Consider the following 13,352-nt stretch of genomic DNA (forward strand, 5'->3'; position numbering starts at 1 on the left):
TGTTTTTCAGTCTACCACACACAGCTTTTACAGTTACTAGTATAATGCCCTTTTGGAAATCCCTTAGTGATAGCACACTTCATTTGTTCTACATTTAGGTTACCACTTCTCAACAACAAATGTGGGGGAAAAGGGGCTTTGGTTTTTTAGCTACAGAAGCAAGCAGAGATATTATGGTACTGCAGAGCAGCTCACACAGCATCTCCCCACCTTATTCTTACAGCAGCACCTTAGAGTTCTAGAGATGAAGTGGTGGCAGATTGGAGGCTTTTATTCCAAGTATTTTTCTGAAGTTTTGAAACATATTTCCAACCTTGAAGAAGCATCTCCTTAAACAAATAGCCTACTAGGCAGATGACCCTTGGTTTCCTCATCTAGTGATGTTCTTATTTTATGTCATTAGCTTATTGCTCCTATTAACACCATCAGAATTCGGCAAACATCCCCCAGGTTTGCCAGCAATGATGAATTCACAAAATGTGCTCTACCACCATTATGCTTTTGCACACATAAGAGACTACACTTTTAAAATGTAGCCTTGGATGATGATGCTTGGAAACTACTTACTCTAGTATAAAATATTCCATTTGATAATGTAAACAGCCTTTTGCAGTGATGTTCCCCTATAAAGGGTAAGTTAATCTTACAGGCATACTAGTCACTGAAATCACTGGTTGAGAGTTTCCAAGCTTTCAATTATACACGTCACTGGACTTTTATGGCTTCTAACCTAAGCCCTCACTCAGAGTCACAAGGCAGCTCAGAAAGTTAAAACAGCATGGGATGTGCAGGCTCAGGAGCATACTGATATTGTCACTGTGCCATCCTCCCCTCTGCTGAAGCAAGTGCTTTCACTGTGTTTTCTGATGGGTCAATGAGATTTGTTGATACTGAATATGTTTTTATGACTCATCTAAATTTTTGAGTTGAAAGAAAAAAATCCCTAAATCTTTTAGCAAGCACATATTACCTTTGCTACTTGTGGGCCAGGTTACCCTTTGAAAAGTGTGCTTAAGAAATCAGTATACTCCTAATGTGCCACTCATCTCCTAGATTCTGTAAGGGTCCATGTAAATCTCAGCTCCTGAATTGCAACTGCTTCTCATGAGTGAAGACAACAAGAACAACAAGAACAACAGCTGGATCTTCAGTACTGAAATTAAAGCAATGTCTTCCTTTTGATATGACTTAAGAAAATGCCTTCTCACCAGACGAAAGCCCAGACAGACGTGATAGACAGCCCCAGTATTTCAGAACAAGTTTTTACTTGTTCTGAGAAGTTAAAAAAAGAAATCCATTAACTAAGAGGGAGATTATATATTCTTCTTTCTTGAATCTAGCTTGCATTACCACACAGAAAAATTCTTAAGTCAAGATATTTTAAGGTCAGAATAAACATGAAGATATGATCAAGGCTCTTTCTGAAACTTGGAGGAAAAGTTAGAGGGGAGTTATTTGGGGGAAACAGGAGACAAATTTATAAAATGAACTCAAAATAAGTGAGAGGGTAGAAAGATGACTGACCATGTGTGTTTAAAAATATGCCAACTACACACAAGGAAAATCTAATTTTGTGCAAAAAAACCCTGTACATGCAGTAGTTGGCAAAAGTTTAATAATTCTGAGTTCTCACCGGACAAGTAAACTAAATAATTCAAGGCTCTTTCACAGCTACTGAACTGAATTTATGAGTCTAGATTGCTGATCTCACATATGGTTCAGGGAAATCTGCACCAGTCCATATCATTATCACCTTCAGTTCTAACTCTCTTACAGTTACAGCAGTTTGGGAATGCTCAGTGTGAAAATTAAGATCCTTACAAAAGCAGAGCTGGTGAGATTCTGGCTCTGTGATTGATTTTTCACTTTTCAGTCATTGCTGCCTTATTTATAATTATCTCACATTACAGAACCACAAAAGGAATCCAGAGGCAACTGGAAATCCACTGTGCTGACTGCTGTACAGACAGCTAGAGGCAGTCCGTGTCCCAGGCAGCAAGAGAAACAGCAGCAAGCTTCTAAAAGGTAAGAAAACAGCCACTGTTTAAGAATGTTTTACAAGGCTGGAGTATTGACAGATTATGTATTAGATCAACTGGGGCTGCATCATCTTCAATCAACCAGGTTACAGTCAAATGAGTCCTAGTATCACCACTTTGGGGATAATGCAAAGCAAAATCATGGAAAGGCAAAGGCAGCAATGGAATGGCTAACAAACACCGTGTGTATTGGAAGATAAGCACAAAATACAAGGGATGATTATAGAAGGTCTATAAATATAACCTAGAGAAAAGAAAACTCACGGGGCCATAGCTTCAATTTATAAATACCTTCAAAATATAAATATAAATGAAGGAAGGGGATTACTCAATCTCAGCAGATGCCAAGACACAGAAGCAAGCTAAGAAAGAAGAGCGGAGACTAAGCTCAGAGTGTATTTCTGAATGCCAAAACTAGTTGGAGTCTGAAAGAGACTATCAAAGAGGGTATCATCCTGGTACTACTCAAAGATGTATTCAGTGAGGCGTTTGTGGGAAGAAAGACAGGCAGGGTGCAATCTTGCAAAGAGCAGAAGGACAAGCTGGCTGACCAAGCAACCTTTCTAGCTCTCACATCTGTCTGGTGTCAGGCATGGCCTGGATGGATTCTCAACCCTTGGGACCCGCGTTTACAACTCTCAGGCTCCTGCAATGCGACAGTAACATAGTAGCTGGAGAGCAAAGAACCACAGCAGTAACAAACTAGACACCAAGCAAGATCCTCTTGAAATCAAAAGACAAACAAAATCCAAATTAACTGGGGGGTTCATGAGAGTTTTTAGGTCAACTTCACCCCAGAGCATTAAGGGTTTTGTCTTTCCTTGTTGCTGAGGGGAAGCTTGTCAAGTACTGGGAGGGCCCATAGCTATTCTCACATGGAGATGCTGCCCTTGAAAACCTTGGCTCCCAGGATGCACAAATCAAAATGCAACATTGCATGCAGGGCTGGCAGTCCCCCAAGCTTGCCTGCTGACTGTGTCTGAAGGTAACTTATTTTGTGCACATTACTCAGGGATAGGGGGCTCTGGGGGTCCCAGCGTAGCAATTGGTTGGGGAAAGAGTGTAAGTACCCTTTGGGTTTCTGTAAACCTTCTCTAGTACTGACAGTTACAGTATGGGCAGAAGGAAGTTCAGCCTTTGACCTTGTGTGGATAAAACTGCATGCAAAAGTGTTGTTAATGCAACAGCCCATGTTAGGAAATCACATAGCTGTGGTGCTCCATAGTATTTCAGCCTCATTCATTTCAATTTTAATTTCTTGTTTAGATGCCAGGCTAAAAATGCTTGTTATTATATATGCAATTATGGGCACATTAATATTACTACAGGGCCAATCATTTGTTCCATTTCTTAGCGTTTTTTAGATCTATTAGCAACCGCAACATTGCAGGAACAATTGTCACATTTAACACATTTTATTGTCTTGGCTACTAACTAGTGACATTATTTTAGATGTGTTACTGATCATTTTTTGCAGTGCAAAATACCAGACTTGATAGAGAGCAATACAGCAGTTGCTCTCAGTTCTGCCAGTTGCCAAGCACTTCAGCTTCTAGCATCTTCAATGATTTCCCAAAGACCAAGCCTCTTTTAAAGGCTTTGGATCCTTTAAAGCCCAACTAACTATAAACAGCATAGAAGAAGGAATAATTCTCCCAGTTAAGCCTCCCACAGAGACTGTTCTGTGTGTCAGTGTACAGATGAATAGGCTTTGAATGCTAATTGTAACACTGTGTGTACTCTTCCTGAGCTAATCAGCTCACAGGGTACAGACAAGCAACTTATTATCAATTCCATTCTACCACACAAACCATCCTGAAACACTTTTTCCAATAGCTAATTTAGAGACCTCCCAGTGGCTTAGTTCAGGCTGTGGAAGGTTTGTAAACAAGCGGTGTTATTCAAGAGGAATTTGCTCTCCCTCAGTGTCTCTTACTTTCGCTCTCTTGCCTAAAGTATTAGGATCTAATGGAAATAGTTGCCCAGGAGTGGGAAGCAAAGCATGTTAATACCTACTAGCAAAAGCACATGTTCGGTGTCTCAAGAGGTTTCATGTGCAACAGACAAGAAAACTTACTTGCAGACCTAAGTAACAGTGTATCATTTGCTTTATGAAGTAAAATACCACCAAAAAATTTTTTTTTTCTCCTTTTGATACTGGAGTAGTTTTTACCATTGCAAGTTATATACATATTTGGGTTTGTCCCTCACTTTGGAATGAGATATTGTATATATGATCAAAGCTAACAGCGATAACCTTCGGATATAAAACCTCTGCTGGGAACTCTGCCAACATGAACTGCAGACAGCATCAATAAGCTGAATCCTGAGAGCTTCCCCATACCTGGTATGGCTGTTTAGATTTGTATTGAATGCGTAAAGAAGAGCTGCTGAAACCGAGTACTTTCTATTACTACAAGTGACCACAACAGCAATGTGGCAAAGACACTTTCAGACTAGGTATTCTCTGCTTTTATATCCCCAGTAAATGTACTCCTAATCTGTTCAGAAGTCTTTTTTTTTTTTTTTTTAACAAAACAAAGGAAAAGGAGAAAAAAAAGAGTGCAGTTTCACAGAAAGAAGGCTTCTGTTTCTGGCACTGCTGTGTTTTAAATCTTTGGGAAAAGGGAAAAGAGAATTCAGGCTGATTGTGGAGAAACAGGCTTTCTTTATAAGATAAAATGTGTGAATAGCTGGTAGCAGCCTTCAGTGGAGGAAAAAACCAATACCCAACTACTGCCTCCCCCCCCAACAACAAAACAAACCACAACTAAAAACACAACCCAAGAGAAAACTCCTTACTTGAGATAAAGAGAGTTATGTAATTTAATGGTACTCTTACTAAAGAACAAAGATTTTGGTGCAGCACAAATGGACTTTCAGAGGCTCTTTGCAATTGTTCCCTCCTTGCTGAAAAGTTCATTTGTTCCTATGGTGTCCATACTCCACTGTAAGTAAGGTTGTTACTGTTCTGAACTGCGCCAGGGAGCTGCTACTATAGCTGCTCTATACTCCGATCTGGTGGGAGAAGCTATTTGAAACATTGCTAATTGTAATATTGTAATACAATCCACATTGAATTGAAGTGTGGGCATACATTTTCCTGCCATGGAATTTGGATGCAAAAAGGACCTTGTCTTCAGATAAGCCATTCACCAAATCCCTGGTTTATGCTGAAAGAGGAAAACTACTGAATGATCTGGTCTCTCTTACTGCTGAAAACACGTTTATGGAAGTAACTAATTCTTCAGCCACTTTCCGTAACCTATTTTGTTCAGCACTGGAGCCAAACTTTTCAAAAGGCTTTATATCTTTATTGACCAACTTTTGAAATGACAAGTGCGGACAACACTCCCCTTTCTGCTGAAGTCGGTAGCAGAATCCCACTTCTTCAGCCAGCAAGTGAATAACTATGGTTCCCCCTAGCAGCAGAGTACCTCAGGAGGTGGTAGTCATGTCCCACGTAAGTGACCCCTTTGTTTCTTGCCCACATTGTCTGTGTATGCCACAGCAGCTTGTTATACAATACAAGCAAAGAGTCTAAAGTGTTTTTAGAACTAAATGAAAACGGCATCTTGACTTTGCTTCAGACAAGGATCTTTTACATACATTTCCTTTGGCTTTTCCTCGTTAGTGAGGAGATGAGAATCTCAAGCATCTCATAGCTCATTATTAATACATAGTCATTTTCTGCTGCTCACAAGAGGGATGGAGATACTGACAGCAGGCCCCTGAGACAGCAGCCTGATTATACAACCCCTATACACAGACAATTCCTAGTGAGTGCTTAGAAGAAAGGACCAGTTAGTTATTAACAATATTTGTTAGGCACCACTACTGTTTGTGGTGCTCTGCAAGGCAAACACTCTCCCACATTATTCTGAAGAACAGCGGATGTCAAATGACTCTTTTGAAGATGCGGAGAAAGTGACAATTTACAATGTTTCTGTTCGTTTCCTTTTTGCTTTCTACTTTTTCTTTTATTGTTAAAGGGCCTGTAAGTAATAACAGAATGGTGAGGGCAGGCTAGTGACAACGGCTCCAATGAAATGCGCTTTGAGGAAGAACTTGAATTAGAAAAAGGAGATACCCACAGGCTGGGAGATAACATAGCAGCCTGCAAGAGTGAAGGAAAGCAAGTGAACAGAACACTGGGGTTGGCACTGATGACTACACAATAGGAACCAAAGTCAGAGATTTGGCTTGTGAAGCATTGGGATGACACATTTGGTCCAGGAAGACAGAGCCAGAAGATTCAGCGAGGCAAAAACAGGATTTGATTGTCAGGCAGGAGGAGATGTTGTTGTAGGAGCTGCTGCACTTCTGACAGACCAGTAGGGAACAATGGGGATATGCAGAAGGTGGGGAAAGGTTAGAGTTATATCAAACAATACTCAAGATGACAAAGAGTTGGATTATTATGGTATTACTTTTATATGTTTAGGGACATGGAACATTAAAATACATTTAGGACATTAATAGAAGGAGCCACCAGGCAGATGAAGGAAGGGTAAGAAGAAGTCCTGCTGGAACACATCGCTGGGGAAGGAAACAGATGAGGAAAAGACCAGGAACAAAAGCTACTAGAAGAAAAGAAGGTAAGTTGATGGAAAAAGCTTGTGACAGAGCCTTTCCATCTTCTTCTTTACACCAGTAACACTTCTGACATTTGGAGAAAGAACGGCAACAAGAAGGCTTAGGGAAGGAAATGAAAGTCTCAAAGAGGGACTTGATGGGAGCAGTGGGACTTCTGCTTGAGAAAGATTTGAAAAGACTCTTGGAAATAATTCAGTACAGACAGTCTCTCCAGCTCCTGAAATGCCCTTGCAAGACATTCAGTAGTGGAAGAAGCAGAAGCAAGATGTGACCTGTGGTTGGGTGTACATCACTCACATACAAAGGAGAGAATTAGGAAGTAGAATCTAAAGAATTAACTTGAGCACCTGTGAAAGCAAAAGAAGCAGCAGGTGGTAAGCAGACCTGGGGCTGCAGGGACACCAGACATGTCAATAACTTAGAGGGTATAGCAGAATGGACAAGGAAAGGGGAAGGCACAAGGAGCATTAAAAGAGCAAAAGCTGGTGACCACTGAAAATGTTAACAACTTATGGTTGGATAAGGAACAATTGGGCATTTATATTCAGTTTAGTTTCTCAGAAAAGGAGAACTTTCTACACCCACCAATAGACTTCCCTGACTTTCCAATAGCTTCTCTGTTGTTCAAACATGCTCATGATTCTTGGTAAGGAAGAAGATGCCACATTGATGCAACTTTGAATTTGAGGGGGGGAAAAAAAAGAAAAAAAAAGATAGTGAAAACAAAGGCAGCCTACGAAACTGAATTTACCCAGAGTATTCTGGCATCCTAGATGAGAGGCTGCATGGTTAATCTCTTCCTTTCCGTTTTGTTGTCAGCAAAAGTCAGCACTTGCTCAAAGTAACCAAGCATCAGTATTAGATGCAATCAAAAGACAAGTTCATGCATTTGTTTAGATTAATTCCTTATTTGATCATGCAAGATGTTTCTTGAAGTAATCTGCTCGGCAGTACCTAGCAGATGCCACCTTGGCTGGAATCAGCAAGTGTGGAACCAGTAATTCTAGTTTTCTAGTTCTCTCAGCTACTTCAACCTGTGGTTTCTGGACCCCTGAGGAGACATGCATTACTTCTAAGGAGTCTGCAAAAGCAAGTCTAGAATCAGTAGGTTCAGGTTTGCTGTACAGGATCTGTATCTCCAGTGAGAAATTTTAAGGAATCTGTAAATTAAAAAGGATTAAAAAGGAATGTTCAGCTACATAGTGGTTTTCAGTTCCTCCTCTCCCCAGATCATGTTGACCTAGCAAAATACTACAGAAAAGTAATTAAGCAAGCAGCAGCTTACCCTATTCTTGAGTTTTATAAAGATTTTCTTTCTCTCCCTTCTGCCCCAAGGGCATTCCATAGTATTTTGAATGTGTTTGTTCAAAGATAGATTAATCTGTATATAGGATCCTAGGGATGAGATGTATACCTGAGGTCTCTCCATTATTCTAGAAATAAACCACATGCTGTACTTACATGTAGTCAAATGACTCAGTTTTAATAATGAGGCTACCACAGTGGAGGATAAAGAAAGGATTTACACTTCACCATGCAAAGTAATGCGCAATTACTCCTTTTTCTTTCCAAAAGTGCTAGCTTTATCATAATTTATCCTAGTCTTTTATAGAATTCTCTCACTTCAGCAATTGCAAGGTTAGTTTTGACACAGAATGAACTAAAACAGGACATCAGGATCTGCTTTCAGAAAAGAGGAAGGTTACCTTAACCATACCAGTTAGTGTTCCAGTACCTCTTTTATTTTCAGATTATTAGTTTGCTTAATAAGAAGGTTGAAGGGAGAAGGTTTACAGATTTACTGTTTCACATCAAAGGATACCTTTCAGATCAACCCTACAAGTTACTTTTCTCCACTTACAGTAACCTTCCCTGTTGGTTCCCTGTTCCCTATGGTAATACTCTGCTGAAGATAGTCAACATTCATTACCTGCTGCAGTCCTTCATTTGTACCTGCCACCTCCAGAGACCTCAGCTGGCTGCCTGTCTCAAAGGATGGGTTTTTAACATGGTCTAATATGTGAACATCTTTGCAGATGCAGGACTGGACACATCACTTATGTAGGTCCTACCGTTTCTGTATATAGAGCTCTATATATTTGCTAATGTGAGTGTAATAGAACTTCACCTATACATGATGAACTCCTCCCTTGTTTGGCTTTTAATTCTTGTTCTTCAGTGGCAGTGTGGGCAACTGACCTGCAGAGCACAACCTCTGCAAAGGTGGGAGGGCGGGGGGGGGAAGTCTATTAGTAGTCTGAGAACCATAGTAAAACCTGGCGTTTTCATTTGACTTAATTTCTACATGGTATTCTGCAAGCAAGCAGGATCTCACTTTGCTTGCTCCAAGCCAAGTAGAAGCCATTAGTTTCTCAGCAGGACATACCCTGAGCTCAGTGCCCCACTACTGAATCTATACAGCTGCTAGGGGTCTTGCAGCCTGAGCAAAGGGAGCCTGCACCTGCCTTCAAAACACAAGAGAAATACACTTTTTTCTGTGGGCAGAACTACCGTATTCTTGTTTCTCTGATTATAAGGAAAGGATATATACCACTTTTCCTTAGAGCAGTTAGTGAAGAAAAAATGAATACTGATAAATTGCTTTAAAAAAAATGATATGCATTTCAAGATTGAGTTAGCTTTTTTTTTTATTATGCCATGCAATTTTCCTTTTATTTCCACAGATATCATTCTCACTTTATACTCTAAACTTATGTCAGTCTTTGAGCATAAACTTATTGCTCTTTCTTCTTAAAATACACAGCAATCAGGGACAGCAAATGCAGGTGTATAACCTTTGCTGAGGAATATGCAATTCACTGTGCACTCTTAATAAACGAGGGATCTCCCCAAATGCCTAACAACCAACATTGAACTGTACAAAACAACTATATATCCTTTAATCAGGGCTCTCTGAATTTGCACTTTTGACCTGAAGGCTATTAAGGAACATTTAAAGGCAATATGAATATGTAGGAGCCAAGATCAAGTAGATGGACTGACATTAAAGAGAAGGGGGTCACATTTAACGTAGTTCACATCAGTTGCTCCAGGTATAAGGTGAAACAGTATCACTCTTTTTTTTTTTTAATCACCTGCTTACTTAGAAAGTAAAAATAAAATCCCTCTTTTGATTTTATATGAAAGACAATACATCCATCATATCTTTGACATGCAGTAAAAAACAGCTTTCAAGTGAAATTCTGCAGTAACTTATTTCTGCTTTTTCCAATTAAAGAGAACTAAATGCTGCATTTAACTTCTTGTAGGTGAAGATGCGTGAGCTATTGGAAAGTCAGGGAAGTCTATTGGTGGGTGTAGAAAGTTCTAAAAGTCTTTGCCTATGTTTAAGACATCCACCATCTTCTACAGATAATGCCAAGTCTTTATAAGAGGACTCTCTACTATCCTTGTGTTCTGGGATTACTCAGAGCTTTTTCCTCTCCATGGAGGGCACCACAAGCAATAGAAATGCATGGCATCTTTGAAAGAGGTTGCTCCTCAGAGTCAGATGCAGAGAATGTTCTGTCTGGATGAAATCATACTGCCATTTTAAAAGTCAGAAAAACCTCATATACATTCTCCAAGCCACCAGTTTCTGCCCTCAGAATCTAACAAGAACACTCTATAATAGGGATGACTATTGGCAGCATGGGGGCTGCATCTGTGTCCTGGGGATTAAGGTGGTCATTAAGGCATCCAAATAGAGGAGACTGCTGTGTACAGCTGGTCACAGATCTAGTTTAGGTCTGGCAGGATTCATTAGGACACAGCTGTACCAATCTGACTGCTAAATGTCTACCCAACTACAGCAAAGTTACATCAGAGTTCTAACAGAGAAAAATCTTCTGGAAAACAAACAAAGAAAAAAAATCAGTTTGGATAAATCTGAGTGCTTCAGACACTGAAGATGATGACTGAGCAAGAGTCATCATTTTGTTGACTGAGCAACAAAACAGATGCAGTATCCCAGCAGAATGAATCTGTGGAACCAAAGGTGCCTTCTTGACACCAATACAGCATGGGCCAGCCAAAGGTGACACCCAGCTGGATCTACTAGTCACGGACAAGGAAGAACTAGGTGGAGATATGATAATCAACAGTAGCTTTGGCAGTAGCAGCCATGGAATAGTGAAGATCAAGATCCTGACAGGTGTAAGGAATGACAGTAGCAGAGTATTCAGGTGGACCTCAGGTGAGCAGAATTCAGTTTATTCAGGGGACTGTAAGCAGGTTCCCATAGGAGGCAGCTCTGAAGGGCCAAGGATCTCTGGGAAGCTGGCAGGTCTTCAAGGACAGCATCCTCCAAGTGCAAGAATGATCTACCCTGATATTCAGGAAGACAAGTAGATGCTACAGGAGACTCTGTTGACTAAGCAGGGAACTTGAGATAAAGCTTCAGTGTGAAAAGGCAGCATAAAGGAGATGGAAGCAGGGACAGGCTATAAAGAATGAATATATAAATATTTTCTGGGCATGCAGGGACAACGCTAGGAAAGTGAAAGCTTACCCAAAGTTGACACCTGTAAGGGTTATCAAGGGCAACAAGAGCCCTTAGTATGAAAAGGACAAACAGGGAAACTGTGGGATCATTGTTACACGGTGGGTGTGACAGCAAGCACAGATATGGCTGAATTACTCAATGTCTTCTTTGCTTCCGTCCTCACAAACAAGATTTCCCAGGCTTCTCTGTTTAAAAAAAAAAAAAAAAAAGTTTCAAGGATAGGAACTACCAGTAGAAAATGAGGATTACTTGAGAGAACTTGGCCCATGAAAGACCATAGTACCTGGCAGGCTATACCCAAGGGTGGTCAGGAAACTGGCTAAAAACCTGGCAGGGCCACTCTCAATCATCTATGAAAGGTCATGGAAATCAGGAGAGAGCCCAGGTGGCTGAAGAAAAGCAAATTATACACCTCTCATCAGAAGACGCCAAAAGAATAATCCAGAGAACAACCATCCAGTCAACCCCACTTTGCTCCCTGGGAAAAAACAATTCCTCTTGAAACACATTTCTGGGTACATCGGGGAGAAATGATTAGGAACAGTCTGGATTGAACAAGACTAAGTCACATCTGACCAACCTTCTGTGCTGCAATGCCTGGATCTGTGGACAAACAGGAGAGAAATGGCTGACACTTACCTCAACTTTAGCATGGCTTCTGACACTGTCTCCTACAATATATTCTTGCAAGATGTTATGGTTTGAATGGGTGAACAACAAGATGGGTAAATAACTAGTTGGATGATTAGGCTCGGGATAGCGATTAATGGGACGTACACTACCCAAAGCCTGGTGGCTAGTGCAGTACTGCAAGTGTCAATCCTGGGACCCATCCTGTTTGACATCTTTATAAATGACCTAGAGGTGGTGATGGAGGGCACACTGGCAAGTTTGCAGATAACACCAAACCTGGCAGGGGAGGTGAGAAGGTGAGTTCTTCCTTAAGCAGGAGAGCCGTGCTTGAGGGTAGAGCTGCCATTCACAGAGGCCTACGCAGACTAAAGGAATGAATGGGCTGACAGCAACCTTATGAAATGCAAGAGGTACAACTCCAAAGTCCTTCCCCTGGGAAGGAAGAGACTTAGCATCAAGACACAGCAGGAACTGACTAGTGGGAAGCAGTTCTGCTGCGAAGAACTTGGGGGTTGTGATGAGCAGTGAGCTGAACATGACCCAGTTGTGTGCCTGGCAGCAAGGAAGGACAACAGCATCCTGGGCTGTTTGAAAAGGAACACATCCAGTAGATTGACACCCCCGCTACTCATTAGTTCACATCTAGATACTGTGTCCAGTTTCAGAGGTCTCATTGATAACCTGGAGTACGTTCAGTGGAGAGCCGCCAAGGTGGTTGCAGGCTGGAACTCTTTCTTGCCCTATGAGGAGAGGCTGAGAGATCAGGTCTTGTTCCAGCTTGAGAAGGTATGATTTTAGGGAGAATGTGACAGCAGCCTGCCAGTACCTACACGGGGGTTATCAAGGTGAAGCCAGGCTCTTCACAGTGGTGCATGGTGGGAGGACAAGAGGCAACAGGCATAAACTGAAACAAGAGAAGTTCAGATCAGCTATAAGGAAAAGCTTTTCTCGTGAGGACAGGCAAGCAGGGGAACAGGTTGCTTACAGAGGCTGTGCAGTCTCCAGCCTTGGAGATCTCCAACAGACTGAGCAACCTGGTCTGGTCCCATAGTTGGCCCTGCTTTGAGCAGGAGGTTGGACTAGAGACCTCCTGTATTATCATATGATTGTCCGAACATGACAAACAGTCTAGCCTTTGCAGCATCATGAATCCTGAAGGGTGCTGTGCCTTCTTTCTCTCCATTGTCTTTTTAGATAATGATAACACTATGATAGGACTTGCATGAATTTGAAAGGAAGAAGCCTGTTCTCAGTATCTGGCCATGTGGCCAACCAGTGTCCCAGACACCCAGCTTGCTAAATGTAAAAAGAAAATGTGAAGTTAAGCATGCCCAACAAAACAAGAAACAGCTGCTGTATCTACAAGGAAGGCAAAATAAATAATCTGCAGCTTTTAATTGCCGTGGTAGTAATACTTTTATTTCCACTTGCAATAAAGTTGCTAATTTTGGCAAAATTTATTCTAGCTTATAAGACTATGCAAGTATCTATATAAATCAAGTGTAGTCCTTGGAATCCTGGCAGCTGGCCAGTATAGCCCTCTGTGTAAACAAGTTTGGTTATTTCTATATTAACCACTT

The 13,352-nt window shown here is 41.1% G+C and overlaps 1 long non-coding RNA gene across 2 annotated transcripts in view; it reads right to left on the reverse strand.

Moving 5' to 3' along the window:
- The window catches only part of LOC114014665 (uncharacterized), a 97,801-nt gene that overhangs the window by 22,473 nt on the left and 61,976 nt on the right, over window positions 1–13,352 (reverse strand). The gene's annotated exons all lie outside the window — the stretch shown is intronic.

Source organism: Falco cherrug, chromosome 3 (assembly GCF_023634085.1).
Source record: "Falco cherrug isolate bFalChe1 chromosome 3, bFalChe1.pri, whole genome shotgun sequence".
NCBI classification, from domain to species: Eukaryota; Metazoa; Chordata; class Aves; order Falconiformes; family Falconidae; genus Falco; species Falco cherrug.